Genomic DNA, 15,778 nt, shown 5'->3' with positions numbered 1-15,778 from the left:
ATTAGTTTTAAATGTGCCCCATGCTAACTTCATGGAGTGTCCCCTAGTCCTTCTACTATCCGAAAGAGTAAATAACCGATTCACATCTACCCGTTCTAGACCTCTCATGATTTTAAACACCTCTATCATATCCCCCCTCAGTCGTCTCTTCTCCAAGCTGAAAAGTCCTAACCTCTTTAGTCTTTCCTCATAGGGGAGTTGTTCCATTTCCCTTATCATTTTGGTAGCCCTTCTCTGTACCTTCTCCATCGCAATTATATCTTTTTTGAGATGCGGCGACCAGAATTGTACACAGTATTCAAGGTGCGGTCTCACCATGGAGTGATACAGAGGCATTATGACATTTTCCGTTTTATTCATCATTCCTTTTCTAATAATTCCCAACATTCTGTTTGCTTTTTTGACTGCCGCAGCACACTGAACCGACGATTTCAATGTGTTATCCACTATGACACCTAGATCTCTTTCTTGGGTTGTAGCACCTAATATGGAACCCAACATCGTGTAATTATAGCATGGGTTATTTTTCCCTATATGCATCACCTTGCACTTATCCACATTAAATTTCATCTGCCATTTGGATGCCCAATTTTCCAGTCTCACAAGGTCTTCCTGCAATTTATCACAATCTGCTTGTGATTAACTACTCTGCACAATTTTGTGTCATCTGCAAATTTGATTATCTCACTCGTCGTATTTCTTTCCAGATCATTTATAAATATATTGAACAGTAAGGGTCCCAACACAGAACCCTGAGGTACTCCACTGTCCACTCCCTTCCACTGAGAAAATTGCCCATTTAATCCTACTCTCTGTTTCCTGTCTTTTAGCCAGTTTGCAATCCACGAAAGGACATCACCACCTATCCCATGACTTTTTACTTTTCCTAGAAGCCTCTCATGAGGAACTTTGTCAAACGCCTTCTGAAAATCCAAGTATACTATATCTACCGGTTCACCTTTATCCACATGTTTATTAACTCCTTCAAAAAAGTGAAGCAGATTTGTGAGGCAAGACTTGCCCTGGGTAAAGCCATGCTGACTTTGTTCCATTAAACCATGTCTTTCTATATGTTCTGTGATTTTGATGTTTATAACACTTTCCACTATTTTTCCTGGCACTGAAGTCAGGCTAACCGGTCTGTAGTTTCCCGGATCGCCCCTGGAGCCCTTTTTAAATATTGGGGTTACATTTGCTATCCTCCAGTCTTCAGGTACAATGGATGATTTTAATGATAAGTTACAAAGGTAGGCAAAAAAGTGTGTACGGGGAAGGTGGTAAGTCCACATTAGGTTTTCAAAGGACTGGATAATGGGGCGCTCTGAATCATACAGATGATAAATGAAGGGTAGCCCCTGTGTCCTCCAAGTAGCAAAGATGCCTCTGCACTCCTGGCCAGATACAAAATCTTTATTTCCCAGCAGCGGAAGCAAAAGGGAGAACGTCCCAGGCAGGTTTTCTTGGGAACAAAGCCAGGCCCAGGCCTTACGACATGGAGTAATAAATTGTTTGGGAATGTCCAAAGTCTGTAAAGTCTGCGGGCGCGCCTGTATAAGAAACAGGGGAACCCAAGGCGCCATCATACTAAGCAAGAGGCCATCTTTACAATAAGCAAATGTGCCAGTCTGCCTTTCCCCCACGAAACGTAACTGACACGCTACATTGTATATTCGAAAATCAGGAAGCCCCAACCCTGTAGCCTCCCTAACGTTTTGAAGGGTGGGATAGTTTATACGCGCCCGACGCCCAGCCCAGAGAAACCTTTGAAAAATTGAGCATAACCCCATCAGGTCTTTATGGGACAGCCAGCAGGGAAGCATATGCAGCTTATATAAAAGTTTGGGGGCTATAACCATCTTTAACAATGCCCCCCGCCCAAAAAGAGACAAAGGGAGCGATTGCCAAGCCACCAGCTGCGCCTTAATGTCCGCCAACGTTTGCCGTATGTTGAGGGCACAAAGGTCTTTCAGGACTCGGGGTACCCAGATCCCCAGGTATTTTAATTTTCCTGGGACCCATGTGAAGGGGAATTCTCCCTGCCAAGTACTGGGCAGCTGTGGGTCAAAGGGCAGAGCCTCCGATTTGGAAAAATTGATGCGGAGACCTGCAATTTCATGAAAATGACTGAAGGTTCGGATGATCCCTGGGACACTGTGATGCGGCCTCCCTACAAACAGCAAGAGGTCATTGGCAAACAGAGCGAGCTTCAGCTGGCGACCGCCAATACTAAGCCCCCCAAAATCAGCATCCAGACGTAGCTTTGTAGCCAGAGGTTCTAGGGCAAGAACAAAAAGGAGTGCAGAGAAAAAGGAGCAGACAGGGACCCATTAATCAAAAGCCTGGCACTCGGGTTACTATACAAAACCTTTAACCAAGTGACAAAGTGTCCAGAAAACCCGCAGCCCTGCAGTACCCAAAAAAAAATAAAAATCCCAGGACAGGGAATCAAAAGCTTTAACCGCGTCTAGGCTGAGGATGAGAGCCTCTGTTTGTGGGTGATAACTCAAGGCCGCTATCAGCCGGCGCACATTCTTTGTCTCCTGACGCCCTTTGACAGATCCTGTCTGATCAGGATCTGTCAAAGAAGGCTAAAGGATACTAAGGCGAGCCGCCAGGACAGCCGACAGCATCTTTATATCAACATTAATGAGGGATATGGGACAATAGGAGCCCACCTCCTGAGGGTCTTTCCCCTTTTTAGGAATAAGGACTATGACAGACCTGTTTTCTAGGGGATTTGTAAAGTTCTCATCACAGAGAGTATTAAAATATGACGCCAGCAAGGGGAATCGCAATATCTTATAGAATTCAGAACTGATACCGTCGGGACCCACTGCCTTCCCAAGCTTTAAGCCCTGAATAATAGTATAGATTTCGCTATCTTTTATAGGGGAATTCAGAGCCTCTAACCTGTCCGCAGAAATTGATGGCCATGGGAGGTTCTGAAAAAAACGGGAAGCAAGTGCAGGGTCGCTTGGTTTACTGCTATACAGAGTATGATAATATTCAAGAAAATTTTCAGTAATCTCGTCCCAGGAGGACTGGCACACTCCTCCCCGCCCCCCCGCCCCCTGATGCTCGTGATAACAGATTTAGGATCACGTGCCCGCAATAAATTAGCCAGCATCTTACTCGGTCGGGAGCCAAAGTTATATGGTTTATATTTGTAGTATCATAATGATTTAGATGCCCTTTGGTGTAAGAGCAGATTCAAGGTTTCCCTAATTCTGTTCACCTCGCTTTTAGCGGAGTCTGACATGTTCTGGATGTGGCGTGATTGGGCAACTCTCAACTCATTAGTAAGGCGCAGTATCTCCTCATTGCACTGTCGATTGCGCTTAGCCACATACGTAATAATATCACCCCTCAACACCACCTTCCCGGCCTCCCATAAAATTCATGGGGTGTCGTCTGATGTGGCATTAAAACTCATATAGTCATCCCAGCATCTTTTAAGTATGTTTGAAAAGTCTTATCTAACATAAGATCAGGTGGCATACGTCACGAGGCCACGGCCAGAGGACCCCTGCCTAGTTCCATAGTAATCGAAACTGGGGCATGGTCAGATATGGAAATGGTGCCAACTGTGGCTGTTTTAACCTGATGAAATACAGAATCAGGGATTAGGAGATAATCCAAGCGTGAATATGAGCTGTGTGGGTTAGGAAAAAACGTATAATCTTTTTTTCCAGGATGCAAGGCATGCCACACATCTAGTAAATTAAATTCCTGACAGATAAAATTTACACCTCTCTGCTGATCCCTGGGCTCTATCATCTTAGGGGGTTGACAATCTTCCTGTCTGTTCATAACAGTGTTAAAATCCCCTCCCAGTACTAACGTGCAGTTAGTCAGATCCAGTAACTTGCCCTCCAGCGTGGTAAAGAAACTATGCTGATAATCATTAGGGGCATATATGTTGCAGAATGCGAACTTCTGCTGGTGCAACTGCCCTAAGGCAATAACATAACGGCCATCCGCATCCTGCCAGAGCTTTTCCAACTGAAATGGCAACTGCTTATGAAATAATATTGCCACACACCCCCCGCCTCCTACTCGAATAAGAAGAAAAGTAACATTGACCCACCCATTCCCTTTTTAATTTTGCATGTTCTGTAGCAGACAAATGTGTTTCTTGAAGAAATACCACTTGGGAATGAAGCCTCTGGAAGAGTGTAAGAAGCTTCTTCCTTTTAATAGGGGAGGAGATACCTTTCATATTTAGCGAAGTAATTTTTACAGTAACCATATCAGCCAGTCAAACATCTCATAGATAAGATTGTCCCCACAGACCCCCGTCTCATAGCCCCCCCAGCCTGGGCCATGAGAACCATTCAGGGAATCCCTTGTTAAGCATAATAGTACTTATAAACATATACTGTGTCTCCAAATCTTGAGGACCCCCTCCTTATCCCCCCCCCCCTTCCCCTTCCCGTGAACATCCATCCACACCCCATTCTCACCCAGACATACCACAAACATACCATTAACCCCTGAAACCGCATACGCCCACACTCCAAGAGGCTCAGAGAAACCACCCCACAACCCTGGAGAGCTTGCGGTGCGGTGACTCCCCCCAACCGCCCTTTTTTCTATTAAGACAAGTACAATAAAAGCTTTCAATAAACAATCATTAAATCCCTTCCCATTTGGGGTAAAGAATAGTACTACTCAACATTATAACAGCAGAAAAGGGACAGTTACTTTTGTGAAATGTTACATTTCAGAGCAGAGTTACAGCAGGTGGTTTCACTGGTTCTGGGTTATAATGATCTGGATGGGGCTTTTAAATAGTCACCCCATTTGGCAGGAGACATTTAATTTGATACTCTGTGGGGGGGACCCAAGTCATGGTTAGAAATCACAGCGTGCTTCCTGAGTTTTCTCCCTGACTTCAATTTTTTCATCCTTCTCACCATCTCTTTTGGATAGTCAGGATGATTTCTCATAAAATCAAGGTTGGGGTTATTTATAATTATTATAACACCGTCATCCCGGAGCCATTCATCCCTACAATCTTCAACATAGTTCATGTTGTATACTGGGACATAAGAGTGAGAGATCCAATGTCAGTTTGAACTCATCTCCATACGACCCGTTCAGCTTGTGAAGTTCTCAGAAGGCATTTGGGATTGACCTCTCTGCTGGGAACCACCCAAGACTACAAGTTTTTTTTTTAGGATAGAGACTGTTCTCAGAAGATGCAATATGATTATCGTTTCTTATACAATATTGTTTTAATGCTTCAGGAAAATAGCTTGGACATATAATTTTGAAAGAACTGTTTTTTGACAGCAACTATTCATTTTGCAGTGACGTCATTGTTTTACGTCAACATTCACTGACGTATTTAAAGAGACACCTGTGCCGGCTTCGGTTCCTTTTCTGTTCGAGAAAGAGGCAGAGGCGCTTTCATCCGGCTTGAAAATGGTAGCCATTTACAAGTACTTTTGTGTATTTTATATTCTTTATTCATAGATTCTAAATATTTGAAATTATATTTCTAGGGTACAGCCAAGTTTAATTGATAATCGCAACAGTCCTGTTCTTAGACAAAACTATCAGAGTGCCCCTGATGAAGCATAACAGAGCTATTACTCCTTAAAAAAGTAAAAAATTGGACTGGTTCATTTTATGAAAAGAAAAAAAATATAATAAAAATTGTTTTTTCGAAATAAAGTTAAAGAAGGTGAATGATTGAAAGGCCAGTTGGTTTAGATTGCACAATGTCTGGCTTGCTGACACCTTCTTGTAGGCTACTACATTTGTATATATTTTGAGTTCCCTTATTGTTTTTTGATGACTTTACTCCCTTAGGTAACTTTTTGACTCCCCATAAGATTAAAGGTAATTGAAATCTCCCATTATTACTGTACTACCAATTTGGTTAGCTTCCCTAATTTATCTTAGCATTTCATCCTCCATCTCCTCATTTTGGCCAGGTGGATGGTATTATACACTTATTGCTATACTATTCCCCAACAGACAAGGAATTTCTACCCATAAAAATTCTATTGTGCATTTAGTCTCTTGCAGGATTCTTTTCTGTTGGACTCTATGCCATCCTGGACATAAAGCACCCCCCGCCCCCCAAGTTACTCCTCCCTATTACAATATAATTTGTAGCCTGGCACTATCCCATTGGTTCTCATTCTTCCACCATGTTTCTGAGATGCCAATTAAATCTATCTCCTCATTCAATACTATACACTCTAACTTTCCTACCTTACTTCTTAGACTTCTGATATTGGCATACAGATATTTCAAAGCATGTTTTTTTGTTTGCATTAACAGCCTGCTTTTCAGTTGACAGGGATAATTTGGAATCTTTCAGCTCAGGCAATTCTTTACTTATAGGCACATAGACTATTTTTGCTTTTATTGGAACCTCTCTGTTGGGATGCCCTAATTCTCCTGTTTCATTAGTATCCTTTAAAGATACCTCCCTCCGAACCTTGTACTGCTGAGCAACTGTCGGCTTTCCCCTTTGTTCTAGTTTAAAAGCTGCTCTATCTCCTTTTTAAAGGTTAGCGCCAGAAGTCTGGTTCCACCCTGGTTAAGGTGGAGCCCGTCCCTTCGTAAAAGACTCCCACCTTCCACAAAAGGTTCCCCAGTTCCTTACAAAACTGAATCCCTCTTTTTTGTACCATCGCCTCATCAAGGCATTGAGACTTCAGAGCTCTGCCTGCCTCTGGGGACCTGCGCGTGGAACAGGAAGTACCGTATTTTTCGCTCCATAAGACGCACCTGACCATAAGACGCACCTAGGATTCAGAGGGGGAAAATTAAAAAAAAAAAATTGTGCTAAACCGGCTCTGCGTCTGGGCGTCTTATGGAGCAAATTAGGGGAGTGCATAGGTTTTTTTTTTCTCCCCATTTTGTTTTCGGGTCTGGGGAGGGCCATTTCGGTCCACTCCCCAGATCAGAAAACTTTTCTTTCTGTGGGAACCCCCAAACCCCCCCCCCCCCATCCCAACCCTTTAAATTAACAACCTCCACCCCCCTGACCCCCCCAAGACCTGCCGAATTAATTTCCTGCAACCCCCCACCCTCCTGACCCCCCCAAGACCTGCCGAATTAATTTCCTGCAACCCCCCACCCTCCTGACCCCCCCAAGACCTGCCAAACGTCCCTGGTGGTCCAGCGGGGGTCCAGGAGCGGTCCGGGAACGATCTCCTGGGCGTGAGCCGTCGGCTGCCAGTAAACAAAATGGCGCCGACGGCCCTATGCCCTCACTATGTCACTGAGACCGACCGCTGCTATTGGTCGGTCTCAGTGACATAGTGAGGGCATAGGGCCGTCGGCGCCATTTTGTTTACTGGCAGCCGACGGCCCAATGCCCTCACTATGTCACTGAGACCGACCAATAGCAGCGATCGGTCTCAGTGACATAGTGAGGGCATAGGGCCGTCGGCTGCCAGTAAACAAAATGGCGCCGACGGCCCTATGCCCTCACTATGTCACTGAGACCGACCAATAGCAGCGGTCGGTCTCAGTGACATAGTGAGGGCATAGGGCCGTCGGCGCCATTTTGTTTACTGGCAGCCGACGACCCACGCCCAGGAGATCATTCCCGGACCCCCGCTGGACCACCAGGGACGTTTGGCAGGTCTTGGGGGGGTCAGGAGGGTGGGGGGTTGCAGGAAATTAATTTGTCAGGTCTTGGGGGGGGGGGGGGTTGTAGGAAATTAAGTCGGCAGGTCTTGGGGGAGTCGGGGGGGGGGGGGTGTTTGTTAGATTTTTGTTTGGTTTTTTTTTTTATATTCGCTCCATAAGACGCACATACATTTTCCCCCCACCTTTGGGGGAAAAAAAGTGCGTCTTATGGAGCGAAAAATACGGTATTTCAGAGAATGCCACCCTGGAGGTTCTGGATTTAATCTTTCTACCTAAGAGCCTAAATTTGGCTTCCAAAACTTCCCTCACACATTTTCCTATGTCCTTGGTGCCCACATGTACCACAACAGACGGCTCCTCCCCAGCACTGTCTAAAATCTTATCTAGGTGATGTGTGAGGTTTGCCACCTTTGCACCAGGCAGGCAAGTTACCAGGCAATCCTCACATCCATCAGCCACCCAGCTATCTAAATCCTAATAATTGAATCACCAACTATGTTGGCTGACCTAACCCTTTCCTCCCAGGCAGTAGCACTGAGAGTCACAGCCTCAATGTGAGAGGACAATTCATTACCTGGAGAGCAGGTCCTTGCTACAGGATCACTTCCTGCTGCACCAGGTTTATGCTCTCCGACCAGGAGACCTTCTTCCTCCAAGGCAGCACCAGGGCTGCCAGACTGGAGTTGGGACTTGGCTACTATGCCCCTGAAGGTCTCATCTCTATACCTCTCTGTCTGCCTCAGCTCCTCCAGGTCTGCCAGAGATCAGGCTCATTCTCTGAGAGTCAGGAGCTGTTTGCCCCAAGTACACACATATAACCTCTTACTGGCGGGTAAAAAATCATACATGTGGCACCCAATGCAAAAGACTAGAAAGCTCCCATCTTGCTGCTAGATTGTTAAGTTTAGGTTGCTGCTGGAGTAGGAATGTGTTCAATTACAGTCCTTTAATTGCCCTGCAAACCTCTGTCTATTCTCCTTCTACATGGAGGAATGCCTTAACCCAATCTGAAAATACTTGAAATGACAATATATTTATATTTGTTGACAATATGCATTTCACTTATATTTTTTAGATCAAAAAATTAATCTCTTTTAAATGGCATTGAAATGGCAGCAAAGTCTGAAAAACTGGTTTGATTCAACCTGCCCAGTACATATTCTATTTTAGTATCTGGCAGACAGTTTAACAGGAAGCAGAGCTCCTGGCTGCTAAAGCTTTTGAACAATAGACAATGTACTCTTAATATATCGTCTATGTGGTTTGCTGTGCCCAGGTCACTTTTCTCCTCTCTCTGGGGTTTCAATCCAATTAAAATTTGCTTCAGTAGTATGTCACGGGCCTTCCATGTATATGAGGAAAGGTAGCTTAAATAGGCCTGTGTGCATATTTAGAACATTGGGTCTTCTCAGCTCAATGTCAGGCATCAAAATATTAAATAGAAAAAGAAATCACAATTGTGAAATGGCTGATAAAATACATGTATTGAGAGAATACGGTACTCTGATACAATATCTATGACATCATTTATTAATGTGACATCATGGTAATAGACGTTATTTACAGAAAGTTATTTACATACCACATGATTGCATATGCCATCCAGCACCCTTCGTGTCATCAGCCTTGTATCGAGGAGTCGTCAGGTCAGCAAAGGCGAGAAGGGGGTTTTCAGTGTCCAGCACTCTAAACATCTATAGATGCAATATCTCCTATTCCCGCCGGACACTGGAAAGTCCTGCTCTTTTATACTGTGCCGTAAACAAGTGTGCGTGCGAGAGAGAAATGATTGATCACTATCCCCCCATGGTATGTGTCAACAGTTGCTACTGCCCACTCGGACTCGTCCTGTTCCTGGCATGTAGGCGATTGATCAGACCGCCTTATTCCTGACAGGGAGCCAGAAAGCTGAGCTGCACAACCTGTTTAACAAGAACATGTTTATCCTACACTCCACCCTTGATCAATCATTCTCCAATGCAGGCACCACTGCATACGAAGCCACTGTAGTGGTATATTTACTTTGACGTGCTATTTTATGCACTCGATAGGTAAGATAACATGTACACACTAGGCACAGGAGGCATACACACATTACAATAAGGATAGGATGAAAAATCCAATTCAGAGTCATTGTAGCAGTAGAGGAACGTCTGAAAAACACATCCCACCAAGAATGAGAGGTGTCTTTTATCAATTGTTGTTGTAAATGTAGTAGGTGTTCCTTGGCAAAGTCCGCTCGAAGCAGGGCACCAATTACAGCAATGTCCACATGTCTCAGGGTCTGTTTCAACGAATCTGAGGTATTCAATACCTTTTGCAGTTTAGTCAAATCCAACAATGGTGTCTTAAAGAATGATAAGTCCAACTTTACCCCCAATTGCGCATCAGCGATGTCCATTGGTGGTAAATAATATTGTTGAGAACCAAAAGTAAACCAAGTAACATTATACAGGCATCCTGTAAAAGTCAAATTATATACACATACAGTTTCAGGGAATGGAATTATGAAACCAGTTACATTATCAGGTAATATTAGAAGGCTACAGTGTGCCAAAGGTTGCTGCAACGAGCAATCATCTGGTAATGTGGAATACATTAAAGGGCAAGCCAATCCCATTAGTGTAGGGGTACATATGATTGGAACAATTCCTTCCAAATAGGAGAAATACTCATGTATAGTTTGGTTTGTATCATCTCTATCTGTTGTTGTAGATACAAAGCTTGCATACGGGATTGTGTCCAATTAACAAATGCAGTCAGATTATGTCCCATTTCCCAAGTGGCATTCCACCCTTCTATAACCAAATCATTATTTAAATGCAAATACTTCTACACATACTGTTGCATGTCTGCGGGGTCAGGAATCCAATTTGCAATAATATTAGTGATGAGGCCTGTGTTTTCTTTGCTTTCACTACTTTTGCAATTGTGGTGATGTTCCAAACCACACAAGCATCGTATGCTTTACATGTGAAATTATCCTGCGTCCGAGAGGAGGTGCTGTTCTTCCACTTGATAGTCCCCCGTCCGGAGGTTACTTCTACAGGCTGATATAGGCTGTGCACCATACCAATGATGGTAAAGAGGTTGATCTCCATAAAAGGGAGGTGCAAGCCAACCTGTAGCGAGAGAACACTTTGTTAGTTATTCCCTTAGTTTACATCGGATACTGGGTACCTGTATCCAATGTTCATCTCCTTCTGGTAGTACAGTCAGTACTGCATCTTTGCCAACAGCTAAAATTTCACCTTTCCTAGGTTCTCTATGAGGTGTGAAGATCCATATTTTAGCTCCTGGATGTAGTTTACTTGGATTGGAGGTGCTTCCAAAGGCACCTTGTCCTCGGGGAGTGGAATTGGGAATTCCCCATACCATTTGGTCTGTTACATAGGGAATAATAATCAATTGTACCATTTTGGTTTGGGCAGGAACGTAAATTTCTTTATTCGTCAAGTTGTGATAAAGTACATATATGGGACCACGGTAGTCAGAATCAATGATTCCCCCCAATACAGTTATGCCTTGTTTTGCCCAACTAGATCGAATACACAGCCATCCAAAATGTTGCTTAGGGATGCCGCACCCAATCTGTAAATCATACAATAAAGATTCATGGGGAGGTATCTCTATAGCGGTGGGATTGGTTACATCATATCCCGTAGCTTCATAACTATTTTGGCGGGGCAACTCGACGTTTCCCGAAGCCGTAGCCCAGCAAATGATATTTCGGATCTGAGTAGAAGCGGGTTCCTGATTATATAACTTCTGGAAAGGAGTCTTTCCGTCCTTTTTTAAAGGTCTACTATTTAGCAGCTGTAGAGCTGTGGACAATACAGATATCCACCCCTTCATGGTGACAGATTTTGTAAGAGAGCGTAACATATTTTTTAATAACCCATTCATATGCTCAATAAGGCCGGCAGCTTGCGGATAATATGGAATGTGAAAGATCCATTCAATGTAGTTGTCTCTAGCATATTGCTGCACTAATTTACCAATAAAGTGAGTCCCTCTATCGCTCTGAACTTGTTTTGGTATTCCATAATACCGACTCATTTCATTTAAAAGTTTTAACGTAGCTTTCTGATTAGCCTCTGGTGCAGGCACAGCCATCATGATTCCACTAAATGTATCTACTGCCGTACATAAATATACATCTCCTCCACATTTTCGTAAAGGGCCTATAAAATCTATTTGCCAAATAGTGGCAGGACTTAAACCACGATGGATAGCTCGTGGTGACCTTGGATGTGTCAACTGACAATATTCACATTGTGTGAGTATGTTTTGAAAATCAGGGAGGGATCCTGGTATCCTTCTGGCTTGGGCCCACCTGTGAGTAGCTTCCGCCCCCAAGTGGCCACTTTTTTCGTGTGCCCATTTCCATAGCCCCTGCTCGTTTGTGGTCGTGACACTGGCTCGGATTTTTGCGTGTTTATCTGCAATGGATTGTACAGATTAGATAAAGAAACATCTTTCACATGTGCGTCTACATGGAACACTGTAACATGCTTTTTGTGACACTCAGCCCAGATTTTTTGCCAAATGTCAGTGCCCCATACCGGGCGGTGATGCATCTTCCATTGACCTTTATGCCATTTTGACATCCACTGAGTCATTCCTTTCATGACTGCCCAACTCTCAGTATAAATGTGGCAATCCGTTTCCCCTTTTTGTAAAGCCATCCATATGACATAATGTTCCGCAAACTGGCTAGATTTGCCTATCCCTTCCTCCTGACTTACTTCGTTTGTATGAGAATTATACACTACAGCCTTCCATAATCGCTCGGTTCCCTTCATTCTAGCCGAGCCATCTGTAAACCAAGCATGTAACTGCTGTTCTTTGGGTAATTGGTCGAATGGTACCCCGGTAGTAACTGGAGAAGGAGGAATATCCAATGTTTCTATCTGTTCTTTTTCTTGATTAATAGGAATTTCTGCTACCTGTTCATGGAGCATGGAGTGCCCAGCCAAGCCTGATTTCGCCGTGTCCTGGATATACCATTTCCATTTTACAATGGAAGCTTCTTGTGCATACCCTATCCGATGGGTATGCGGGGTGCTGTGTACCCACTACATAATTGGGATTAAAGGGCGCATAAGGATTTCATGGTTCTGAGTTAATTGGTCCGTGTCTAACAAAGCCCAGTAACATGCTAGTAACTGCTTCTCAAAGGCTGAATACTGCCATGCAGCATCAGGTAATTTCCTGCTTCAAAACCCTAATGGTACTCGTTTACCGTCTTGTTTCTGCCACAGACTCCAGTCCGCATAACAAGATGAAAATGAAACTTGTAATTCTATGGGCCCCTCCCTGATAGGCCATAAGTCTAATGCTGTTTGGATAGCAAAGAGAATGGATGGAGAAGAGACGGCTGAGGGGGAATATGATAGAGGTCTTTAAGATCATGAGAGGTCTTGAATGAGTAGATGTGACTCGGTTATTTTCACTTTCGAATAATAGAAGGCCTAGGGGGCATTCCATGAAGTTAGCAATTAGCACATTTAAGACTAATCGGAGAAAATTCTTTTTCACTCAACGCACAATAAAGCTCTGGAATTTGTTGCCAGAGGATGTGGTTAGTGCAGTTAGTGTAGCTGGGTTCAAAAAAGGTTTGGATAAGTTCTTGGAGGAGAAGTCCATTAATGGCTGTTAATCAAGTTTACTTAGGGAATAGCCACTGCTATTAATTGCATCAGTAGCATGGGATCTTCTTAGTGTTTGGGTAATTGCCAGGTTCTTGTGGCCTGGTTTTGGCCTCTGTTGGAAACAGGATGCTGGGATTGATGGGCCCTTGGTCTGACCCAGCATGGCAATTTCTTATGTTCTTATGACCTTAGCCTGATTAAAAGCATCTTGTTGTAATCGTCCCCATTCGAATTTTTCCTTTTTTCGAATTACTTTATACAATGGGGACAATATTTGCCCCAAATGTGGAATGTGCTGTCGCCAGAATCCAAATAGTCCTATAAATTTCTGGGCTTCTTTTTGATTCCGCGGTGGGGAAAACAACAATATCTTATCCTTTGCCTTTGGTAAGATTTCTCTTTTACCATTCGACCACTGTATCCCCAAAAATTTCACAGTGTTGCTAGGTCCTTGTATTTTATTCTTGTTAATTTTCCAACCTCTATTCTCCATATTTTCTACTACTTGTGCTAGAGCTATCGCTACTTGCTCTTCTGTATCCCCTTGTACTAGTATATCATCAATGTAATGAGTTAATTGTATGTCTTTGGACAATCATACCTTTCTAAATATTCTGCCACCCTCCGGTGACATATGGTAGGGCTATGTAAGTATCCCTGAGGTAGTCTAGTGAAGGTATACTGTCGTCCTTCCCACGTGAAGGCAAATTGTTCTTGGTTTTCTTTACAGATAGGAATTGTGAAAAAAGCATTTGCTAAATCAATTACGGTGTACCACTTCCCCGAATGTTGCTGTATCTGCTCTACCAATGTTACAATATCGGGGACCACGGCAGTCAGAGGGTCTGTATTTTTGTTCAAAGCCCTGTAATCTACTGTCATTCTCCACGAACCATCTGATTTCTTCACTGGCCAGATGGGATTATTCCAACTGCTAGTGGCTGGAATTAGCACCCCAGCTTCCTGTAAATCCTTAATTGTTTCTGTTATCTCTTTATGTCTCTAGGTATCCGGTATTGCTTCTGGCATACCGGACCCCTTGTTTTAGGCAAAGCTATTTCTGGTCCCACAGTTCTACCCACTATTATTGTTCTGGATAGATATACTGGTCTATTGTTTTCAAATGCTACTTGCTTACTTGGCGCCTTTCCAAACACCATTTGCCCACATGTTGTATTCAACTTAAGTCCCTGTAACAGATCCATCCCAATTATATATTCCTTAATGGGTACAATTACTACCTTAGCTTGAAGAATTTTGTATCCTCCCACGACTAAAGAAATTATGGTTCGTTTTCCTATCACAGTTTTTCCTCCAAGACCCGTTAATTCTACCTTTTGCCCCCCATGTTTCTTGGGATTTCCAAATATTAAAGTGGCCTCCACCCCCAAATCTACTAAAGCCATCACCTGCTGTGCCTCATTTCGCCATTATATTTCTACCCCAATATGGGGGCGATTATCCACGGTGACGGCAGTGATTTGGGGGGGTATGGCCTTTTTCCTAGTGTGCCCAGGATGTCCGGATACAGTCTGGTACTATTGGCCTCCTGAGGTGGGGCGCTGGGTTGTATGGACTCAGACTCGTTTATGAAGGGGTTTGTAGCATTTACCTCTTGCTCTTTTTTCTCTTGCAACAATTGGTTCATCTTTGTTAGTAACACTTTTCTCCAGTCTTCCTCCCTTTCCGTGTAAACTTTCTTTTGTTTACCCTTGCATTTTTGCAGATACAATTTATACATGTCTTTGGTTGGAATACCATCTATTTTCTCTTTAGCCACTCCGGCAGCTATCAATGCTGCAAACATATCTCTCCTTGACACCCGTGCGTCCGTATCTCGGTTTCAGAGATCCCTGTATCCCTTTCGAATATCTTCTCCTCTGTCACATACTTCGCCTTTAAATGTGAAAGTCTTATCATTGCGCTCTTGTATCCCTAAATCTAGGACCTCTCTGATTGCCTGAATCAAATCTCCAATTTTCTTCCCAGCCGTATTTAATAGCAAGGTCAACATAATGAACCGGTGTGCCGGGATTACGGTTCGCATAATCTCTTCCCAGAACCGTACCGGGCAGGGGTAGGTCCAGGAAATCTCCCTGCAAATTCCTCAGACACCATGTTTGTATGGTAATTTCTTTGATACGCTGTATGATATCATGCATATTATATAATGGTTTGTTACAGACGGGCCAATCTAATACAGTGCTATACCTTGTTTTAGTGGCAGCAGCAACTACTCGAAACAAGTCCGTCATGTCCCCTTGCCAAACTACTGTTCTGATAGCTGCCCTTACCTTGGGATCGGTAGAAATCATAGTGAATCTTTTAACATCTTTTTGATCAATCATAATGTCTCCCGCCCCCGATTCATATAATCTCACTAGCCAGCGGTCAATAGGTTCTCCTGGTTTTTGCCCCATGCGATCCAATATCTCACTTACTTCTTGTTGGGTGAAGTCCTCCATTACTTGTGTACCCTCCTGTTCTATAGCTCTGCCATCGCTGGT

This window comes from Rhinatrema bivittatum, chromosome 6 (assembly GCF_901001135.1).
Source record: "Rhinatrema bivittatum chromosome 6, aRhiBiv1.1, whole genome shotgun sequence".
Lineage (NCBI taxonomy): Eukaryota > Metazoa > Chordata > Amphibia > Gymnophiona > Rhinatrematidae > Rhinatrema > Rhinatrema bivittatum.
This window is presented reverse-complemented; position numbering follows the sequence as displayed.